At 44.8% G+C, this 23,302-nt stretch overlaps 1 protein-coding gene and 1 long non-coding RNA gene across 5 annotated transcripts in view; one reads left to right on the forward strand and one right to left on the reverse strand.

Moving 5' to 3' along the window:
• LOC138488338 (uncharacterized) overlaps nt 1-23,302 on the forward strand; it is a 554,435-nt gene that overhangs the window by 209,395 nt on the left and 321,738 nt on the right. For all 3 annotated transcript variants that reach the window (XR_011274644.1, XR_011274642.1, XR_011274643.1), the window contains one exon: nt 9,329-9,389. This is a non-coding gene — a long non-coding RNA (uncharacterized lncRNA). The remainder of the gene's footprint in view (nt 1-9,328; nt 9,390-23,302) is intronic.
• Nucleotides 1-23,302, reverse strand: part of SPECC1 (sperm antigen with calponin homology and coiled-coil domains 1) — a 1,474,528-nt gene that overhangs the window by 208,008 nt on the left and 1,243,218 nt on the right. The gene's annotated exons all lie outside the window — the stretch shown is intronic.

Below are 23,302 nucleotides of genomic sequence, written 5' to 3' on the forward strand. Positions count from 1 at the left end.
TCAGCATATTCACGGATAGAGCATTTACTGCCTCCGACTCCCTTTCTACACCATTGTCCTGACCTAGTGATAAAACCTATGAGTGTAAGTGACCATCTACCACTGTCATTAGCAGTTTCAGGAACAAAATGTTCCCAGGTCATGCAAAGCTCATGCAGGCGGCACCAGTTTCCCCACCATGGCCGCTACTTTCTGGAACTCCCTACCTCCTCACATCAGGCTAATTGACTCCCATTCCGCCTTTCGCAAGACCATCAAAACAAGACTCTTTGTTTGATTGTGTAACCATGTATCGCTGTATCTATGTAACCTTATATCCTGCATTGTACCAAGTCTTTATCAATGGGCGGCTTCTTTGCAACCCATAATCAAGCCTTCTTAAGCACTAATACAGCGCCTCGATGCCTTAGGGCTGCAGTGCGCTATACAAATCCAAATAAATAAAATAAATAAATCACAGGATGGAAATACGCCAGCGACTTGCATTTTTAGAACCTCTTAAAAGGGGTTCTGTGGTGACCTGGAACTGCGCCTGACTAAATTCACACGTGAAGTGAGCAGGTTGTTCTCTTTAATTTTGGATGATGGTTTGTTTTCCATTGACTAGGAGTTGGGGCTCCCACTTATGCTTCTTTCTTGGCTCCACTAAGACAGTCCCATAAACGAGCAAGTATCTCCTCCCCCTCGCCAGGGCTAATCTTTCCAGCAAGAATGCCTGCCCCGCCCCTTGCCAGGGTATTACCATGAGTCTAGCATAGGGTGATCAGGTGTTCCAGTTTTGCCGGGACTGTGCCGGAATTCTGTCCCCTTGACACGAGAGTTTTTTTTATTCCAAAACCACGTCCGATTTTGGGAAAAGGGAAGATGAAAGTCCCCAACACTTATACCAACCTTGCCGGTACTATCCACAGGCATTTACTGCCTGTGCCACAGAGACTTGCTGAGGAACGAGGGAACATGGAAAGGCATGTAATTTCAAATGGAGCAACAGCTCCTTTTGTTACTAACGTGCTTACATCAACAGAGAAAACCTCGCAATTTAAATGCAGATACTTTGGAATGAGCGAGGTGAGGTGAGTCGGGTTAAAAGGGCGGGGGGAAGAGGTGGCGGTGCGAGGATGGAGTGGGGTAGTCCCTCTTAGGTTGTTGGCGTTCAGGTTTTAGGTCTTGAAAATCTGGTCACCCTAGCCTAGCAGAACCCACCAGCCTGAGCTCTTCCTCCTGAGCCAAAGCTTCCAGCCGCAGGTAACTAATGGTTCTCTCTTTCGGACTCCAGTGCCTTCCACGGTTAAACATATATTGTTCAGTAGGCTGCATGCAGGCTTTGTGTTTCTTTAGATCTGGTCCCTGGCAGCGGTGGGATATAGCCCTAATAAGCTCTTTGGTTGTCCACCTCCCTCTTTCTGGGCGCAGTCAGTGTCTGCAATATAGCCCACAGAAGGCTTTCAGGCTTCTCTCTGGGGCTCCAGCTCCCCCGTTTTGCCTCTCACCCAGCGTCAGGCTCTCCTGAAGTTCTCTCACTCTGCAAGGGCCATGGTACCCTTGCCACAAATTAGGGATGGTCTCCTGGTCTCTGTAGTCTTTTGTGGCCCCTCAGAGTCATGTCGGCTCTGTTGGTCTGCAAATTCGCTCTGGTCTCCCAGCTCTCAACCTCACATGAGCACTCCTGCTTCCCTTGTATGTAAAAGCTCTGCTGCTGAATGTTGAGTGGCCCGTTTTCCATTTTGTTGTGCTAGCCCAGATGGGGAAGGGTATCCAGTGATAAAATCGCCTTGGAAATGCTCGCCAGGGGGCGACATTTCCCAAAATCTGCACTTCCAAGAAAATCAAGCACTTTCCCCCCACATTCTACCACTAGAGTATATCATTGTAACTATACCCTTCCTAGAATATGTGGCGGAAGGCTTTTAGGGGTGGAGGAAAAAAAAAAGTCACCTACCTGGCAACTTTTTCCCAGGGTACATTACCACACAGAACCGGGAGAAGATACGAAGTGTGGAGGGAAGTGTTGGGGTGTACTTTCTTTCCCCCTGTCAGATGTTTGGTGTAGCTTGGTTTAGGTATTTAGGGAGTGGAACTTATGACTACATTTAAGGTAATAGCGCTGCTCCCTGCTGCTCATACTGGGAGCTGGGGAGGGTGGGTTTTCTGCAGCCCGAGTCTTGGGCAGCGGGGGTCATGCAGAGGACCTTTAGGGAATCCATGTTTGTTGCCTCCTTGCGTAGCTTGTGGGTATCCCCTGTACCCCAATCGCTGTTGTTGCAGAAAGGGAGCACACACACGATGTGGCTTTTTGTCACAAGTATAACACAAACAATATGGAATATATTGTGAAAGCTAGTTCTAAAAGGGAACATGTTGAATAAGCAATGGAACACCTAAGACAGGAAGAAGCTAGAGACGATAGAGGACACGTGGTGTGCCGCAGTATTGGTGAACATTAAACGATGGACTTAAATCTCACTTAAAACTTCAACCAATATAGTTAATAATGTATACAGAGCTGCATGCCGGATTTGTCTCGCTTGTAAGTGTTCTAATAGTAGGGGTTATCACCAAATTACATGGCACTTAATAATAATGTGTTCTTTATGTATTGCTTATGCCTAAACACTTTACAGAGAACATATATACATACAATATCACCCAACCGAAGTGGGTACTCATTTATCGACCTCGGATGGATGAAAGGCTGAGTTGGCTTTGCCGGGGTTCGAACCTGCGACCTGCCGACCACACACAGATTGCAGCAGCGAGCGCTCGACCCAGTGAGCTATCTTACAGGCTCCATATACAATCCTCAGATTAACAAAGGGCTGGGTTGGCCCTTCCGAGCATGGGACCTGCGTTGTGTAGGGCGACCAAAGGTGCCTGGCATTTGTGCTTAACTCGCTAAGCTATCCTGTAGAAATATCATGTCTCATTCTTACTACAAAGTCTCTGCTTGCAGGACACAACCCTCCTCATCCAACTGCAGGGCAACGTACTCCAGATAGAGGGGTTGGCTTTGCGAATCTCAGCTTTGGTATTCTGGCCCTTTACAGTCACCCCCTTGGTGCATAACCCTACGTAGGTGTTAGGGAGATTATTCACAGCCCTGTGGTGAGGGGTGTGAAACCATCTATCACAAGGGGAAGAAACAGCTCCAACCAATAGATAGAATAAACTCTTTTTGGGTTGAAATGGCAGACCAGTCAGTCTTCACTCAGGGGTGAAGGCTGAACGATAGGTATGGTTAAGGCCCAATAGATAACACTAGAGGGGCCACTCCACAGATATTCAGCCAACTATATACTCTTTATTATAGAGTTGGAAAGCACACTATGTTCGACACATAGGTATGTCAGTTGGGTACATTACAATAGTGTATAAAAACAGAAAGAGCCCTAGGCAGACCCATCCCTTTCCTAAAGCTAAACATATGCCCTGAACTGGATGGTCAACTCAGTATATTAGAATGCTAGGAGATGGGGGGGGGGGGGGTGGCGTTGCTTGGCATTGTGGGTAATAGACGCCTAAGACATTACTCTCCCGCCCATAATATAATAAATACAACTGTGTTCCGTAATGCCTTTTTTCATATATTTATAAACTGGAAGGTTACCAAGCGCCCTATGAGTACATTGGTACCTGAACTCTGATACTATCACCCTGGCTAGCCACTACATGCTGTGATGACAGTGGGGGCCTACAGCAGTGTTTGTTAGCTTGCAGCCAATGCTCGAAAGGAGCGGGATCACAGGAGAGGTGACATTGCACCAGCTGTGTGATTTTGTAACGCTGCAACATCGAATGGACAAACAGTTTTACATAGTAGGCAATACTTTGAGTTTCCTTTATTCTTCCTTCACCGTTAGGAACACAGTTTAAATATGATGTTCAGCTGTATAGTACTTTGATAAATTTTCAAATACTCTTGGCAAATTTGGACACAACTGGGGTAACATTGTTATTGAATAGCTTCCTATAGCCCCACTCTAACAGCATAATATTAATAGAAATGGCCTGGGGGGGGGGTCAAAAGATTCCAAGTGAAAGCTATCCAGGCTCCTGCCCCATCTAATACACATAAAAAGGCCGAAAAGTGATGCCCGTGCCCCGCTAGTACCATCAGAACATAGCATGAAGGCAATTTTGCAGGAAATTATGTCACTCAAACCCTAACAGATGGGCCACATTTGAATCCAGGATGGGTGAAATTGACAATAGAATACGTGTTGTGGAAGATATTTCAACCAGAGTGTTGCAACTAGAATTGACCGTCAAAGTCCTACAAAAGCATAAAGAAGAATTGGAAAATAGGGGCGGGTGCAGCAACCTCTGCATATCTGGCCTGCCATAGGGCTGTGAAATGAAGGATGCTATACTCTTACATAAAATGCTGCCTGTTCAGTCATCTATTCCACTAGAAATAGTTCTTAATATTCAGAGGATACACCGCATCGGAACAGAAGATGGTTTGCACACATTTCCACGTACGTTGATCTTCTTAATGTTGGAATACACTCAAATGATCACAAACGTGAAGGGAATTAGTAATCTTATGTGGAAAGGCAAGAGAATTTACATATCCCAAGATGTGGCAAAGAAAACAGCACAATACAGGAAGGAATTCCTTTCTTATAGCCCGGTGTTGAAGCATCTCAATGTCAGATATGGCCCCTACCATCCTCCTTCATTTAAGATCACCACTAATGGAAGAACTTCAATATGGTATGATCCGGCTGACCTTAAATCCTTCAATAGATTCCTAGTCAGAAAATATGGATATGTCTCTACCATCAAATCTACATTTGCCGATATCTCGACTGTTTCCATGAGTTGAGTATGATATCCTTCTGATATGCTACACGTGTTACTGATTTCAATAATTTGTGTAATCATATGGACACAGGTGATGGCTGGGTTCCTGGTTTCCCTAGGGTCCTTTTGGTCAGTCTGGTGTCACCTAGTACTAAGCTTTTTCTCTCCTTTTTCCATTTGCAAGCTTGACAAATCTTATTCTATATTTTTCTTCTCAAATGGACTATCCCCTGTTCAAACTCATTCTATGGTCTCTGAATAGGCCAATATGTATGTCAAGCTTTGCAATGTCCCTATTCCTTATGTGTTCTTGCCTAATGTGTCTTTTACAATTTTCCATCTGCAACCCAATATATTTTTATGGAATGTTCAAATGCTTTGACAACACACAGCTGCATTTATAGTATTCTCATTTATGGCTGTGTATCAATGTATGGGTATTTTTGATTGGCTTCAATGGCATTTAAGTGTGTTTCGTGTAATATAAAAAGGTATCAATAACCCAACACAAAAGACATAGGATATTATCCCATCTTAAGAAATTCAACCCGTCAGTTGCCTGTATCCAAGAAACCCATCTAGCTATGCTCACATCCATGAAACACAAAGCGTTTGGGGTTTGGGAGGTTATTGCTAGCCAAGCTGATGGCAAAAAGTATGGTGTTGCAATTTTAAATAACACAAATCTGGCTCACAAAATCTTACATAAAGATTCTACAATAAGGGAAGGCGGGCATGGGTTAAATTACAAACTGGCTTGGAAATTATATGCAAAATTAACATCTACGAGGAAACTAATCCTGATTTGGAGTTCTGGACTGCCATCAAACATTTTGCAATCACATCTTATAATCCTCACTATATGTGGTGATTTGAATAATGACACTCGTGAATAGAAAGACAAAATGTATCTTTAAAAGCTCTAGCTCCCATAAATCATTTATAACATATTTATCATCAGAGGTTGGGCTTGTAGATACGTGGCGTGTGACGCATTCTACAAACTTTGATTTTATTTTCCAATCCTTACACCATGACACACTTTCATATTTAGGATTTGTGTAGCCAAACCCTATCTGGGCTACAAAAGTCTGTCAATCTGAAATTGGCAGTATAATCATATCGGACTATGCCCCAGTGTTCACAACTTTTGAGCTACTGGACACTAAAAAGCATCCTAATATATGAAGATTTAACAACTTCCTACTACAAGACAAGGCATTTGTGTGATCTTTCCTCACTTCCATCAACATTATTTTGTCAGCAATCATGATGAGGGCACTTCCAGGGTTAAACATTAGGATGCTTTCAAAGCAGCTTTAAGGGGCCATATTACCACTTATGTTAGCAAACAGGATAAAAGGAAAATGCAATTAAACTCGACGTTCCACAAGGACACTTACTCTGAGAAACATTATTATCAAATCCCCACTGAACAGTGTCTTCACAAGGTTCTATCCCTGTGCTATCAAATTAACTGAACAAGCATCAGGTGTAATTCTAAATTATAAATCTAAGATCTATCAAACCTCCAACAAAGTCAGCAGAGCACTTGCCTCCTACCTAAAATCTAAAAATGACAAAGCTTTCATCTCCCACATTAAAAATTGAGGAACTACAGTCTCAGATAAAGCGATTATGGAAGTCTTTAAAAATCTTTACTGCCATTTATGATGTATGATATGGCATTTATAACGCGCCTATAAGCAAGTGTTACAAGGCGTGATGAGACAAGGGAGGGGTAATAGAGGGAAGACAGACAACGTTCTTAGTAGGCCAGGTGACATTGAGATCACACAAGTGTAGGGGAGGAGGGTGGGTTAAGAGGGAGGGGGAAGTGCAGTACATGGGACCAACAGTTAAAATAAAACAATAAATAAATCAAAACAAAAATGCTCCTCTGAAAAAAATGTGCCCTTCCTCTAATCTTAACTCCTTTTTTCATAACATTATCAGTTATTCTTACTCGAAGTTGGATCCTAAGATCACCATATGTGAAACTTCTAAAGCCATCAAAGATCTACAGAAAGGGAAAGCCCCAGGTCCGGATGGTCAATCCATTGAGTTTTTATTCACTTCACCATGATATTATACTCTAAATTGGAAGCACTCTTCATGTATTCTCCAATAGAGGATCTTCATCTGGCATGCTTGCCGAGGCATTATTAATTCTTTTTCCTAGGACATAGAAAGACACTACACTCACAAGGAATTATAGACCCATACCCCCGATTAACATTGATTTTAAAATATTTGCCCACATTCTTGCTAATAGAATGGAGTCCTTCCTTAACAACATGATTAAAACTGACCAAGTTAGTTTTATTAAAGGAAGAAACATTTCATCCAATACAAGATTACAACTTGATGCCATACACCTTATTAAGGAATATAAAAAAAGCTAAAGATGGATATGCTGCAATTGCTTTAGATGCTGAAAAGGCCTTTGGCAGGGTTGAATGGAATTATCTTTTCCAAGCATTATAATGGCAAGGTTGTGGTTAGGGTTTCATATCCCTTGGCAAATTGCTCAAATCAGACCCCAGAACGTCTGTTCTCATCAATGGACAGTCTTCATCATTTTTTCCTCTTAAAAGGGTATTTATACCAGATGTCCCCCGTATCCTTTATTTTATGTCCTATCTCTGGAACCTTTATTGGAGCTTATTAGGAAAGATGTATCTATCCCAGGGATTAAATGTTGTTAGCATGCGATTACAATTACAGCCTATGGCGAAGATTTACTTATACTGCTAAAAAATCCTAAAGCCAATCTCCCAAATTTACTGCATGAATTGGAACTCTTTTCTTCAGTGTCATGATATAAGCTAGAGACAAATCAGAGGTTCTGCCCCTTAACTCATGTTGTCTTAAGCACAAATTTAGATACATATGGTCTTAAATGGTGTAACAGTTATATTAAATCTGTTACTCTACAATGTTCTCCTTCAGTACACATCACCATTAAACTTCATTCTGATGCATTACTGAGAAGGCTTAGAGATTTAACGTCAGCCTGGTCTCCTTTATGCGTATTTACTGGGAGTGTTTAGAAACTATTAAAATGAGGCTATCACCAATTCTTTATTACCTGTAAATGCTCGCTGTCCTTTTACCAGCATCCACTTTTAAATCCATTAACTCTATCCTGGTGAACTTGTTGTGTGGTACAGGGAAAATTAAGAGAACTGCCATTAGCAAATTGAAAGCATCCTATGAAAATGGAGGCGTCAGATTTTCAGACTTCAAATGTGCCAAAATGTGTTTATATTAAAACAGGCTTGTACATGGTTTTTATTAGAAGGAGTGAGTGATAATCCTACTTGGTTCACCCTGGAAAAAGAAATGGTATTGCCAATAAATATCTGTGACCTATTGTGTATATTTGGACATGTTTCCTATAGATTGTCATCCCCTTTGAAAGCTTCCTCTAACATTCTTAAGGGTCTTCTTTGCCCCATTACAAGTAACCCATTTCAATAGTTCTCACACTATTTATGGCATAATAAAGCCATTACTGTCAGAGGGCGAATAATGAATCGGAAATTAAGGGACCAGGTATGTTCATCAAATATTTCAAGATCCCAATATGAACCCTTTTCACGACCTTGGAGAGAATTTCTCTTTGCATAACTCAGATTGCAACATCTGTAATAATTTAATAAATGCATCCCTAGATAAATGTCACCTTTATACCAAGAATGAATTAGTACCCAACCCTGCGAGAATACAATATTTAGTCTCAGCTTCAATAGGTTAATGCAGCTACATTTTATAATTTGTTACTGCATGTAAGATTCCCGAAAGTTAAGTGGGAAGTTTGATGATAAAACACTGTGGCTATTGTGGTCTAAGATTAAAATCACACCTCACCGGCCAACATTACACAGTCTATTTCTTTATGCATAGAGCATATATAACCCCTATTAAAATTATGCAAGACCAAACTTGGGGTTGATGAAAATTGTTTGTCTTGTAAAGTTAATCCAGAATCTTTTAAACATATGTTTTATGAATGTATTTATACTCACAGGGTTTTGGCAGGAAATATGGAAACATTTGGGAAATATGTTTTAAATAAATATCCCTCCGTCTCTTACAAATATCCTACTGGGTGGTATTGAAGTTAATAGAGATGAAGTATGTAATGATATATGATCTTTTTATTGCTATTGCCATTAAATTGATTGCAGCAAACCAGAAAGAATTTCAAAATGTTAAAGTAAAAGGTTGGAGGAATAATATTTGTCATGTACAATGACTTAGAACAATGTATGGCCAGATTGCCTACTTTATTAGCTAAATATTAATTCTTTAATTACTTTACCTTTCATAACTGGTCTACTCATGGCTCATGAACCTTTATTGATAAATTACGACTTGTTAAATTAATTTTTTATATGATTTTATTTGCGGATTGCTGCATTGTTTAGCTCCAACAATAATTATGCTATTTATTTTCTCCTACCCTCCCTTTCTTTCCTTATGTACCATGTGTGTCATTTGTTGTGTTTTTCCCATGCAGTTCCCTTCTTTTTATCGACCAAAGCAGTCAAGGCATGTTCGTATATTGAGATCCATGCCAGGTGTGTTATAAATACTTTCTTCCTACCTGTTGTGTTACTCTTATTTCATATCATATCTATTATCCGGTTACTGGATAACATTTAAAATATATTTCTCATGCTTAAATAACTGATATCTGCAATTGTTAATCTATATTAATGCATATTATAGAAGGTATATGCTTATTTCTTTGTTTCACACTGAGATGCATGGTCTACAAGGTACTGTTCTTTGCGTTTTGTATGGATATAGATATGTATTTGTTTCAAACATTTCAATAAAATATAATAAACTGAAAAAAGAATGCTAAGGGATAGCCTCGAAAAAGGGGTCCGTAGACACAAGGAACACATTTCCCCATGTTTAGAATCCACAAGGCCAATATATGACCAGTCACTGCTGTATATGGATTGCATTGAAACCCATTGGGGCATGAGAACTTTCAAAATGTCATACCTCCTCAGTCTTACGTCACAGCAGACAAGTACAAAAGTCTGAATTCTCTGCATTAACATCACAAACATGTCTCCATACCTACCAGCACCGCTCTGATCCAAGCATCCTTTTTGAACTAAAGCTGCAACAGATGCGTACCCCAACCCTCCCGCCTCATACAGCATGCTCAAACTAATCCTTCCGGCGTTTCCAGCAAGCAGCTCCACAAAGAAAATACCAGCGAGAGTCCTTCTACATTACCCATGCAGGCCACACTCCAACAGGAACCCAATCCTATTTGATGAAAGGACCTTCCTTTTCCTCTGCTCATCAGCAGCAGTCTATTATACTCAAAACTAACAGTGCAACAATTAAATCCATATACAACATCAAATTGTACAAGAGCGACCACAAAAATGGGGAAACATTCATTCATGTTGGCTCAGATGTGACCCAGGGCCCCTTGGTGGAATATTTCCCCATAGTTTTTTTTTTTAAACAATTTCTATTGATTTATTCAAACAAAAACAATACAAACCAAACACGCAGTGCAAATATCAACAGCTCAATTGTACATTGCTTAATTTTAGTCACTGCTCCCCTAATCCCACCCTCCCTTACGAGCCTATTTATTCCACGCTTTCTGTATCTGCCTCGCGTGGTGGGGTCTCACATTCCGTGGATCCTGTCAGGTCTTGTGTCATTCCAAACAATTCCGCTATTAATGATTTCCAGGCCGTCATGGTTCACGCCTCCTCTCCCCCTACATTGCTCGCCTCTTGCCATAGCATGGTTTCGGCCTCCGCCCATTTCTGCAATTCCCTCCACCACACCTCCACCCGTGGACTGTGACATGTCTTCCATCCCATGGCAATAATTCTTTTTGCGAGCACATGTGCTAAATCTTTCAATTTGCTAACATGCTTAAGTTTCTGCGATCTGGGGACCCCCCCAGCAAGCATGCCCAGGCTGTATCAATAACAATCATGACCCCTTTTTCCGCTAGTTTCTGTGCTACTTCACCCCAGAAAAGCTCAATTACTGGGCATGACCAAAACGTGTGTACCATGCCAGCCTTTTCTTCATCGCATTTGGGACATGCTCGTCTTCCAGAATTTTCAAACCTAGATATCCTCTGGGGTGTCATATATGCCCTGTGCGTAATATATAGTTGTATTGGGGTGTCATATATGCCCTGTGCGTAATATATAGTTGTATCTGTTTTAGTCTCGCATTTCTTGACACCTTCTTGTAGTACTCCAGGGCACGCTCCCACATTCCATCCTCTATCGAGGTTCCTACTTCCGCTTCCCAGTCTAGTCTTAGTTGTGTTAATTCCTTTCCAACCTTAGACATTATCATCTCATACAGTCTAGAGATCTCGTTTTCTCCCTCCGTTATGTCATAAATCGTATCTATGCCAGCATCTGGTTCTTCTTCCAGTACCGCTTCGGGCCATGTTTTCCTAATTATCTGCAACATCCTGTGATACGTGATATACTGGCCCGTATGTAACCCCATTTCCTCCCCCAGCACTTCAAAATCTGTAATGGTCCCCTCTTGCCAGATATCTCCCATCGTCACTAGCCCCACCGACTCCCAGTGGTTTCTGATTATCATCCTCAACTGCCTATCTCCCCGTCAGTGCAACTAGTGGCACCTGCGGGGAGCATGGGAATGGGTTTTCCATCATCTGGCATGCTCGGCGCTACATCTTCCACCCCAGCATCATCATCTTAGGGCGCCCTTCCATTTCTATCTTGGGCAGTCAGATCATCTCTCTTAAGTAAAACGGGGCACAGTCCTGTCCAAACAACCTGGATTCGGGGGTCTGTTCATCTGAGAGCCATTTACCAATATATTGCAGCTGACTCGCTACATAGGAAACCTCATAATTAGGTCATTTTTCCCCCCTTTTTCATAAAAGTTATGCAGTTTCCATAGTGCCACCCTATTCCGGGTACCATGCCACAGGAAATCCCTACACAAGCTGTTCAGTCTAGTAAATAACTTCCTGGGTATCATGTATGGAATATTCCCAAAATAATGCAGGAGCCTAGGTAGGACCACCATCTTAAGCATTGCCCCTCGTCCCATCATTGCTAAGGGCAACTTCACCCAGAACTGCATACACTTCTCAATTTTCTGAATGGCTACCTCGGCATTGTGCCTGTGCTCTTCTTCCACTGTGTGGTACACATCTATCCCAAGATAACTGAAAGTACCAACTGCCCATGGTGTTTGTAACACCGGCAACCGTCCCACCGGGATTCCCTTGTAACTGCCTAGCAGGAAAATGCTGGATTTTTGAGGATTCACTGCTATGCCAGACAACCCCGCATATCTCTCCATCACTTCCAGGATGTACTGGAGATTTTCCTCCGGGTGCCTCAAGTCAAGTACAGCAGCAAGTCATCTGCATATAAGGAGATCAGGTGTCGTTCCCCCTCCTAGCTCAATACCAATGGTATTGTATTGTTGTCTAAGGTATATTGCTAAGGGCTCCAGGGCCAGTATATAGAGCATTGGGGACCATGGGCATCCCTGTCTGGTGCCTCTACCAAGCAGCCATCTTTCAGATATCACTGATCCCATTTTGACCCTGGCCAGCGGGTCACTATATAGCATCTTTGCCCACCTTATGTATCCAGGCCCCATACCGTAGCCCGCCATGGCCACTTGACCGAATCAAAAGCCTTTATCGCGTCCAAGGACACAATTGCCATTTCACCCTCGTTCTTACTCCCCCATTCGACAACCCGTTGGAGTCGTCTATGATTATGTGTTATATTTCTATTCGGGACATAGCCCGTCTGGTCGGGGTGTATTAGTTTGCCAATAACTCTCTGCAGCCTGTTTGCCAAGACAGCCGTCAATATCTTGCTGTCTTGGTTCAACATCGACAAAGGTCTGTAGGAGTCACAGCTATGCCCAGACTTGTTGGGTTTGGGAAGATGTATTATGATCGCTTCTCTGAGTGACTCCGGCAGCCGTCCCACCTCAGACGCCTCATTTAACATTTCTAACATTGGGGGGGAGCACTTCCTCCCTGTATACTTTATAAAATTCACTTGGGAGCCCGTCCGCCCCTGGAGTCTTACTAGTAGGCAGCTGCCTCACCACTTCTCCCAACTCCTCCAAAGTAATCAGTGCATCTAGCTCCTCTCTTTCTTCAGCACTTATCATAGGCAGTCCTATGTCCTTCAGTGTTTCTGTTATCTCTTCGTGACTCCTCCCCTCCTTGTCTCCATATAGTAACCTATAATACTCTGCAAACTCTTGATTAACTCCCTCTTGGGTGTCGGCTACGCTACCATCTTCTCTCGTTATTGTTCTAATCGTAGGTCTGGGAGTCTCGCTCTCGTACAACCATGCCAAGAGCCTTCCTGTTTTATCCCCTCCCGCATGCTGCCTCTCTATATATTTTTTTATAGTTGAGGTTGCACAGTCTTTCCCATAGCTCCGCACATTTCTGCTGCAGTTTAAGTATCAGCTCCATGTCGCTCCCCGTGTCACCTCCCCCCTTCAATCCCTTTTCCAGTTCCCTTTCCATTTCTTGTACGTCAGCCAAGATCCCACCTTGCAGGCCCTTTGATTTAGCTATGGCTACACCTCGCACCACCACCTTAAAAGCTTCCCATAATGTGCTCGCCGAGTCCACACTACCCGTATTTATCTCAAAGTAGTTTGTAATCTCCTCCCTTATGTCTTCTCTAAAAAAGGGATCCTTAAGTGCCTCTGCCGGAGGCACCATGTCGGGATCCTTGCTCTCGGGGGGCAGTATTGCCATCCGAGAACCAGGGGCGAGTGGTCTGAGAGGACCCTTGCCTTATATTCTGCCTGAGTAATCTCTGTTATTACCTCCGACGTAGCAAAGACATAGTCCAGCCTCGTATGCAACTGCTGCGGGGAGGAATAATGCGAATACTGCCTGTCCTGGGGGTGTCTCGTTCTCCACACATCCGCCAGAACAAAGTCATCTAGTAGTGTCTGCAGTGCTTTAGCCGCTGGGACGGGTCTATCAATCTTTCCATCTGACCTATCCATCCTGGGGTTTAATACACAGTTGAAATCCCCACCCCAGATCACTGCACTCCACATACACATGCTAAGGTTAGTACACAGAGTTCTGAAATATACTGCCGTATTTTGGTTGGGGGCGTATGTATTTACAATCTCCCTATTATCTCCCTATTCTCCACTAATCCCCTCAGTATGACCATCCTCCCATCCGTTTCCGCCTTTTCCTGCAACAGTTGAAACGGGACATGCGACGCCACCCAGATGAACACTCCTCTAGCATAAGCAGAATATGTCGAGCCCACCACAACCCCTTTCCATTCCTTCACAACCATCTCCATCTTTTCCCGTGTCGGGTGAGTCTCCTGCAACAGTGCAATGTCTATCTTTTGTCTGCGCAGATACAACATAACCTAGTTCCTCTTAAGATAACTATTGAGTCCCCTGACATTCCACGTAATTATTTTAAGGTCCCCCATGGCCCATTAGAGTTCCCCTTCCCCTCCCCTTGGGGCAGTCCAGATCCCACTTCCATCCCAGTCCACATAGGCTTGTATTCCCCATAACCAAAAACACACCCAACTCCCCAGCCCCCACCCCTCCCACCTCCCTTCCAAACCCCAACATCACCCCCCTGGCCCCCCCAACTGTTGCCCAGCTCCATCCCTGGATCTCAGGCACCCCCGCATCTAGCTCTTTCTGGCAATAGCCTTTACTCGAAGCTCTGCCGGGTGAGATCGCCCTAATGGCTATCCTGCGACTACTACTACTCGGGGGGTAGGGTGCCTTTGTCCTGCCGCTCCTGTTCACTTTAATTCAACCACACATTGCTACTTTATTAACTTATATATTCAATCGTCTATATTCCAGTCCTTTAAGTTCAGCAAAGTCGCAGATGTCCTGCCAAATGTCAGCATTACTCGATCACACCCCATTATCTTATCACTATCATAGTCTCTACTAGGGTACCCGCTCTGCATCATTTCAATATGCATATAATATCCCAATCACTTATCGTGCTCCTCATGTGCCTTCTCCGCATCTTGTTCCGGGCAACCCTGTAGATCCATCTGCTTCCTCTGGGGTGTCAAAAAAGAACATTCTGCTTTTGTGCAACACTTTCAGTTTCGCGGGGTACAGGAGCATGTATTTGATTCCCGCCATGCGTAACCTCCTCTTGATTGCCACATAGCTGTACCGTTGCCTCTGAACCAACATTGTGTAGTCAGGATACGCCGCGATGGTACTCGAGGCCCTTTCAATCGTTCCCCCTTTGCGAAAATACTCCAAAATCTTTTTGCGATCTTTTTAGTTCAGTATCTTGGCATTTATCGCAGGAGGAGGGGCCCCAGCCTTCAGTTTCCTCATGAGGGCTCTATGTGCTCGTTCCACCGTGAATCCCTGCGAGAGTTTGTCAGTTCCAATTTCCTGCAAGATCAAGTTCTCCACATAGTCTGTAGGGTAGGGTCTTGGCCTTCCTCCCCCTCCGGCAGTCCGACCACGCGGATATTGTTCCTTCGTGCCCTTCCTTCCGCTTCCTCAGCACGGTTCTCCAAGTTGGGCACCTGTTGCTTCAGTATGTGCACCTCTTTTGTATTGCTGGTGCTAGTGTCTGTGTTGGTTTTCACCACACTTTCCAGGCTGCTCATTCTCTCTGCCCGTGTTCTAACATCCTGTCGCAGTAGGGCGACTTCTATGCCTACTGCGTCTATTTTAGCCTCCAAGGAAGTTCGCAGGTCCGCCATCGCTATCCCCCACAAGTCTCTCAGCTCCGTTATAGCCGCTAGCATTTGATGGTTTTCAGCCGCTGTGGTACTCTCCGCCGATGCTGTCGCACCGCTGTGCGTTGTCATCGCAGGAGATTGCTGCGTCTTGGCAAATGCTTCCATCGTGGGTTGTTTGTTTTTGCTCTTACTAACGGTTCCCCGCCCCGCCATCTTGCAATCTCCGTTATGTATCTGAGGTTACTTGGTCTGTGGCATGTCAATCCTGCCTCTCTGTCGTGGTGTAACACCAGTGTGTCACTTCAGGGCCAGGACAGTTGTCCCAGAGGAGTTCCTGAATAAGTTTGTATCTGTGAGGCTGTATCTTCGGGCGGGCTGTGTCCTCCCACGTTTCTAATTAACTTACTGCCAAGGTTACACTGTGTATGGCGAAGCAGTTCTGGCTCTATATCACTACTTGTCGCCAGTGAGTCACTCTAGGCCCTGGCTGGTACCCTTTGTGTGCCTGTATAGATTCCTGTGCATTGAGCTTTGTCTTCGGGCGGATTATGTCCTGCCACGTTTTAAGTTAGCTTACTGCTTATTCTGAAGGTGCGCTTTGTCAGTCCTTTTTTATCCTTATCACAGCACAGCTTGTCATGTGGTACTCATTCCAAAGGGCAGTGGACTGCTTAACAATGCACAACGAGTAGTTGCGGCCGCGGGCTCAGTGGACTCCCAATGTCCATATGAGGCTTCATCTCCTGTTAGCCGCTGCCACACCCCAATACTCGCCGCGAGAGTCTCTTCGCCACGTCACTTCACACCAACGTTGCAGGCTGATATCCTTGGTGTGCCTGTGTAGATTCAAGGGCATGGAGCCTTGTCCTCGGGTGGGTTATGTCCCCCACATTTCAGACTGTCTTTACTTCTCGCTCTAAGATTGCACTGTGGCAGTTCCTTTTATTCCTCTCTCAGCACTGCTTGCCAGGCGTTAATCATTCGAAAGGGCAGTGGACTGCCTGACACGCCTCACTAATGCTCGGCACAAGAGCCTTTCCGCCACGGCCGATTCTCTCCTTATTGATTGTGTGTGGCCAGTTGCACCTCATAGGAATGCCCACGTCGTTTTGTTCCCACTGGTGCACTAGTAACGCTTCCTTTCAGTGCTTGCAGTTGATTCCGTCCACTGTACGGGGAAATGCTCAGCTGACCTCTCCGATCGGCTGTATATTTCGGTCGGGCTCCAGCTGATTCGCTTGGATCAGCAAGCCTGAAAGCAATAGTTTACCCGCACAGGCGCCTTCTAATATTCATAGAGTGCCTGCCGCGCGTTCTCGGGATCTCCGCTCCGTGCTGGTCCTGCAACTGGCGGCTGTTCCCCGCGCAGGTCCTCGCTGCACCTTCGCTTCCAATATGCAGCCCCTTTAGCTTCCAACGTATTCTTCCCAGGCAGGTGGCAGGCAGCCTTATCGTCTTATACGACTGAGGGGGCTGCACAGTCTCCGGACTCCAATCCCCACTGATCCTCACATGCGGCTACTGCGCTCACACCCTGGGTCTGTCCGCCTCTCAAGCCCCGCACAAGCACACAGCCTCGCCCACGGTCGCCGCTCCCTGATTCCGAAGCAAGGATCAGCGCGACCTCCAAGGGGCAATATCTAATCATGCGCTGCGCGCTCGAGCCCATACAGCTGTTCTTACTGCTACGGCCATCCTTCCTTTGTTAGCCACCATCTTGGATACTTTGTATCAGAGCGGCCAAATGTTTTCAGAGTCAGTTTCACTTCAGCTTCTCGCACAAATTGCTCGGTTTCTATAGTCGTGGCAGGACATCTGTTCCCACGCTCATGCGTCCATTCTTAAAGCAGATTAGTAATTTTTAATGCGTGTTCGTTCGGATGAAAGTCGGATCCACGGAGCAGCTCTCTTAGGCACGTCATGGTCCATGGCAAGTTAGCCACGCCCCATATTTCCCCATAGTTGATAGTCACACTTGCACAGTAGTATATGTATTCCAGTACACAATAAAACAGGTTCACACAGAGCATATACTTAAGTGTAGTACCCAACGAGTGTAAAGGAGTTAAATAATTTAAACAATGACCATGGCGGCCAAATGTCACAATAAAAGACTTATTATAGCCAGACCAGAGTAGACTCAATGGACTCCTGGAAATAGCTCGAAGCCAGATAACCAGGGTTAAGGACATTGTTATAGGCAGCAGTGCAGCTAAAGGGATTGGATGGATTCACAGTTGGCAAGTAAAACAGACTATCTTGGCGTTTTTTATTAATATTGAAGAATAGTCGTACGTTGATAAAGACGTGCCCACCTGAGGCGCTGCTCATTTGAGGATCACTGTGAGGTACTTTGTGATGCTGCTAGCTTTCTCAAATTAAAGACTGGGCTGAGTGATATTTATAAAAGCAAGTTTTTATATACCCCTACATGCCCGATTCTCCTCCCCCACTTGCACAGTTAGTAATAATAGCTGTTACGGTTATCTAATCTAATTGTCCATAATGTATGCACTGCAAAAATAAACGGCTGAGTGTGCGCAGCCCAGGAATCACACGTGTGAAGTGCAAATAACCCTCATGTCAGGCCAGCGTGTAAGGGTTCCATGTGTTAATATTGCCGCAAAAATATCGCCATACAAGAATGGTGCTTTTTTGCAGAGATATTACCCAAAGGAACCTGCAGAGGACACCCCCCCGCAAGCTCATATATTTTTGAAGGGAGCGGGGGACACCCCTGCATCCCCCGCTCCAATTTAACCCCATCAATAATATTGCCTATGCCGTTTACCGACGACTATACATATGGCGATATTATTGGTGGGCATAATATTACCCGATACTCGTGTAACTCATGAGCTATCCACTTGTCAATGTTGCTAGATGTACAGGATATAGATTAACCCACACCACCTGTTTTGTTTCCTGGGCATTAACTTGATTTAAGAGCACGCTCAATTTGCGAGACACATACTGCCCACATAAAGGGGCTCACTCCTAGTGCGTGAGGCCCACAAACAGGGAAGTAGAGGAAAATGGTGGCCCAGGACATAACACAATTCTCTTGTGCCTTTGTTGTTGTGAAACGTGAAGTGGGTGCATACATGCGATCAGTCTCCTTGCATTGCATAACTGAATTACTTAAAGGTTATCTTGCGCAAAGACAGTTTGAGTTGGCAGCCGAATTTGCAACTGCACTGAATTTGCTGGAGGCTAGGAAAGCCATGTACCATGCCACAAAGACTTGTTTGTTCACATCAGTAGCCAATATTAACGCCATGCACATTTGTATTTAAAGTGTTCCAAACTACTAGGGCCTTAAAGTGTTTGGTTATTTTTGTAAATATTTTCCCTTGTGCTGAAACAGGTCAAATGCTCCTGGTGCTTTGGGTAGGCCGGGGAAAGCCTGGTCAGGGCACTGGCTGTCCCCAAGAAGAACGCTCCTGGGCCAGGGCTCCCCGAGGTCCCCACTATACTGAGCCAACCAGTGGTCGAAGTGAGCGGGAGCGGTGCTCCTCTACTTTTTTGAATTACGTTTTACAGCTCCTATACTTTTATTTTGAAAAGAAACTGTTCTGGAATGGTTTGGTTTTAAAATAAAACTGTAGGAAGAAGTTGAAACTTGCACTTTCAGTGGACGACAATGAACGTTCCTTTAAACAGCAGGTGCATGTGTTTGGGGGTTTTTATTATGCGGTGGAGGGCGTGGTGATGGGGTTTGTGGGGAGTGTGTACAGGCCAGCAGGGAACATAGTTCCACTACTTCTTTTCATACACTTCGACCACTGGAGCCAACCAATGTCTTTAAGTGATGAGGATGAGTATGTTCGTGCTATTTGCATAGACATGCATACTAGCCCAGCAGTTAAAGGGTTAATGCACGGGCATGGGAGCAGGTCACCTGTTGAGTGAGGCCAGGCCGAGTAGGAGAGACTGTTGGCATGATCATGTCTGTGCTGGGGATCAGCGCCACAGATAAAGAAAAGAAGGGGTGGCTGAAGCAAATGGGAAACATGTCATGACAGCAAAGTCCCAACCATTTCAGCTGAGCACTTTGAGTTTCCTTTAGGACTCGGTCTGGGAAGGGGGGGGGAGAAGAGAGCGAGAGACAGAGACAGAGACAGAGAGAGAGAGCTCTAAAGTTACACCTAAAGTCCCAGCATTGAAAAACACTCGAGCCCTTTAGACAGAGTCAAGTTAGTACATCCAGTATTAGTAGCCTGTACAAGGGGTGTTGCTAGGTCTGGAAAAGATCAGGGCTAAGCTAATGTCGGGACTGGCAGGACTCGGGGCTAGCTATATCCTTTTGGTTTTAGCCCCTGGGCTTCTATCCGGGGCTACAAACAAAAGACCTGGGGTTATAGCCCCCTTGGCCCCCCCCCCTAGCAACGCCTCTGGCCTGTACTGTTAAATTGTTACAGGTTCGCCCAGAACATCAGGGAAACCCCTTTTTTAAAGTGGTACGCAGAGAACCTGGGCTTCCGCTGAAAAAATGCTGCAAACTCATTGTTGTCTGCCAGAGTGCTTCATTGCAGTAGATAGAATGTTGCAATTCCACTTCAAAACAGCATTTTCTACACATTTGCAACCGGGCAAGGGCGCTCAGCCAATAAGGTGGCTGGAACAGCAGGTGAGAATACATATTCACTGCCTGGTGTTCCAGCCCACCGAGGCCCTTCCCTGGGTGGTGCAACCTTTTTTTTTTTTTATTTTGTAATGTGGGGAGAAAACAGGGAGCCTTCTCCCTGTTGCCTCCCCAACCCCCCAAAAACAATCCCAACCCATCCCCCTACCCCCTCCCAACCTTCCCACTTACCTGCAGGACTGGAGCATTATGCTCTGGTCTACCGCACCACTCAATCCGGCCGCCATCATAGAAATGGAAAAGGGACTTAGTCCCTTTTCACAATGGCGGCTGTCATCTTGATTGGCGTTACTTACGGCAGCCAATCTACGGAGGGAAAATAAAAGAGCCATTCACACCCTGCATGAACCCAGACATGGCCGATAACAGTCCACAGCCCTCGATAAGGCCCTCACTTCGCTCGGCCCTACCATGGCTCGGGCTGGTGGGCTGTAAAAGGCCATGTCGTCCCCCCCTCTGCCCTCCCCCATTGGGGCGTGAAAGCCATATTCATGTGAAATTAAAAGAATACCAAGAGTTTTTGCCAACACAACTTTTGTATGTTGGAGAAACAGGAGACCTAAGTCCTGCACAGGCAACTCCAGAGAGGGACTAGGAAGGCACAAAAAAATCCAAGCTGGCAGACAATCCAAATAAAGGCTTGGTCCTGCTCCCTGGGCGCAAAGCTAGGCCAGGTGTACCTAGCAGAAGCAGCCAATCCCAACCCTACTGCAATTACAATCAATTAAAAAAATGCCTTTATTTGGTATATGCCAAAAAGCACATACACGTTACGCAACAATTAATCAGTCTATTGGTGTTATATAACAGATTGCATTAAAATAGGTTGATAAAAACCTTAAAAGAGGTACAATCAAGCTTGATAAAATTATTATAAAAATAGGGGAATCACACACAATAAATGAATAGGCTCTTCCTTGGGAACATGAAATACTGTTTTAAGAAGCAGCGGGTCACATGATAATCTAGCACAGTTTTAGCTATTATTTACCTGCTTCAGTAGCTTCATTCTACAGAGACGGGCCCGTAATTACCAAACACAGGTATAGCCACTCACCGAGAGCCCAGCCCAGGGAGAGCACTATAAATCCAAGGGATCCCAGTCAACTAATGTCACATATTAGTCCAGAGGTTGGAGTCAGTTGAAGAGTAGTTTAGAGTGAGCACGAGCTGGAGAGCTAGAAGAACCTCTAACAGGGAAAGGAGGAGGAGGTTATACTAGAAGGTGGCGGGGATTAGGAGCAGGAGGAGGTGGTGACAAAAGAGGTAAGGCAGAGGTAGGTCGAGTAGGAGGTGGTGCTGTACGAGAACAGGAAGTGGTGGTTACATCAAGAGGTGTTGACCGTGACAAGGAGGTGGTTACATCATAAGGTCGTTACCATCTAGAGGATTGGAGAGGGATAATTGCCTCACAAAAGTACCTCACAAAGAGTGACACAGAGGGCTGGGAGTGGAAGTCTCATGGAGGTTTGGGAGAGAGGGGCCCAGAAGAGCTAGCAAGATGGCATTGAGTAGGAGGTTGCACAGAGGGGAAGGAGGAATGGCTCTACCAAGAAGTGGCCAGAAGAGAAGACACGTGTCCAAGGAAAGCATAAATGACCAAAGCAATACCGATTGCATTGAGCTGTTGTTGCGAGGTGAAGGAAAGTGAAATCAATACACAAAGGAAGATGGTAACATCGGGCATAGGGTGGCGCCAGGGAGAAAGAGGAGCTAGTAAGACCAGGAGGAGGGGGTGACAGTACCAAGTAGTATCAGAAATTGAGATACGAGGGTCATAGAAGGAAAGATCAGTTACAGCCAGCAAGTATAGGCAAATTCTTGAGAGCCAGGTCGGCCCTAGGCAGGACCAGAAGGTAGGACGGAGTACGAGAGTGGGCCAGGAAGTTTACAGGAGTAGAGAGGCACCCAAGTAAGAAGCAGAAGCTGTGCGTAAGCAGTCACTCAACACACCCCTCTAGGGAGGACCTCTCCACTGTCCTGACTAGTGGTTGGACTCAGGACCTAAGTGTCTAAGGAATTACTGAAAGCCTGCAATTGCAGCACACCAGACGAGGTTTGGGACCCCCTAAAAGCCTACACTGAGGAGGGAACAAAAACGGACTGAGCAAGGCATGTCTGGGAAGGAGCAAGGACCCGGACAAGATCGGGAAGGATATTGTGGGAGTACTGAAGACTCAGAGGCCCCTCAGGAGAGAAGAACAATCCTGACAAATGTTTTGAGTTTTCACAATTTCCATTTTGATTTATCCTACTACATAATAAACCCTTTTGTTATTCACCATATTTATTTTTGGCATAGTCATTGGCCCCAGTCACTGCGACTGAGGAATTCGACCGTCTGCACGGTGGGTGTGCACTTGCCTTGGCTTTTTTGAAACTTGAAATGAAATTGAACGATTGTAGATCAACCTCTGGAAAATGTGGGGGGCTAATCCACACAAATTTTCCTATGATCACCGCACGACATACGCATAGACCTGTGCACTCTCGGTGGTCACAGACAACAGGCGCAGTCCCCTCTGTCATCAGTAGCTGGGATAGGACATCTAGGAGTACATCATGTCATCTCAGAGGGGGGAGGGCCAATCCTTCCCCCTACCATGGCCAGCCTAATTAACTAACCTACACAAATCACTGTGGCCCATTTGGCGTTAAAAGAGGGCCGAGACCCTCTTTTGGCAGATCATCTTAAGATTTCACCAGAAACAGAAGGAATAACTCATCATTGGACCCTGGATCAAGGTACAGTATGCCTTCCAACATCTGCCAGTGAAGGAAGGCCACACATCTTTGTTTCTCAATCAAGCACAACGACAACTCAAGTGATGTTAGTAATCAAATGTGGGTGACTTCAGCTAATATCAAAATTAGTTCATTTTCAAAAAAGCCCCCAAGTATTTGTGCCAACAGTACTCTTCTGTTAAAGTACAATTTTGTGTTTTTGAATTTTTATGAGATATGTTTTATGTTGTCACATGTGTCTTTTTAGAAGACTGACTTCTTTCTGGAGTCCTTTTTAGTATGTTTAAAAAATAAAATTGAATCTCTTTTGAAAATCAAACCTTTTGGTTCATCTTGTGGTATATGTTTCACACAAGATAAACAC

This window comes from Ambystoma mexicanum, chromosome 9, assembly GCF_040938575.1.
Source record: "Ambystoma mexicanum isolate Mex_15411 chromosome 9, UKY_AmexF1_1, whole genome shotgun sequence".
Classification (NCBI taxonomy): domain Eukaryota; kingdom Metazoa; phylum Chordata; class Amphibia; order Caudata; family Ambystomatidae; genus Ambystoma; species Ambystoma mexicanum.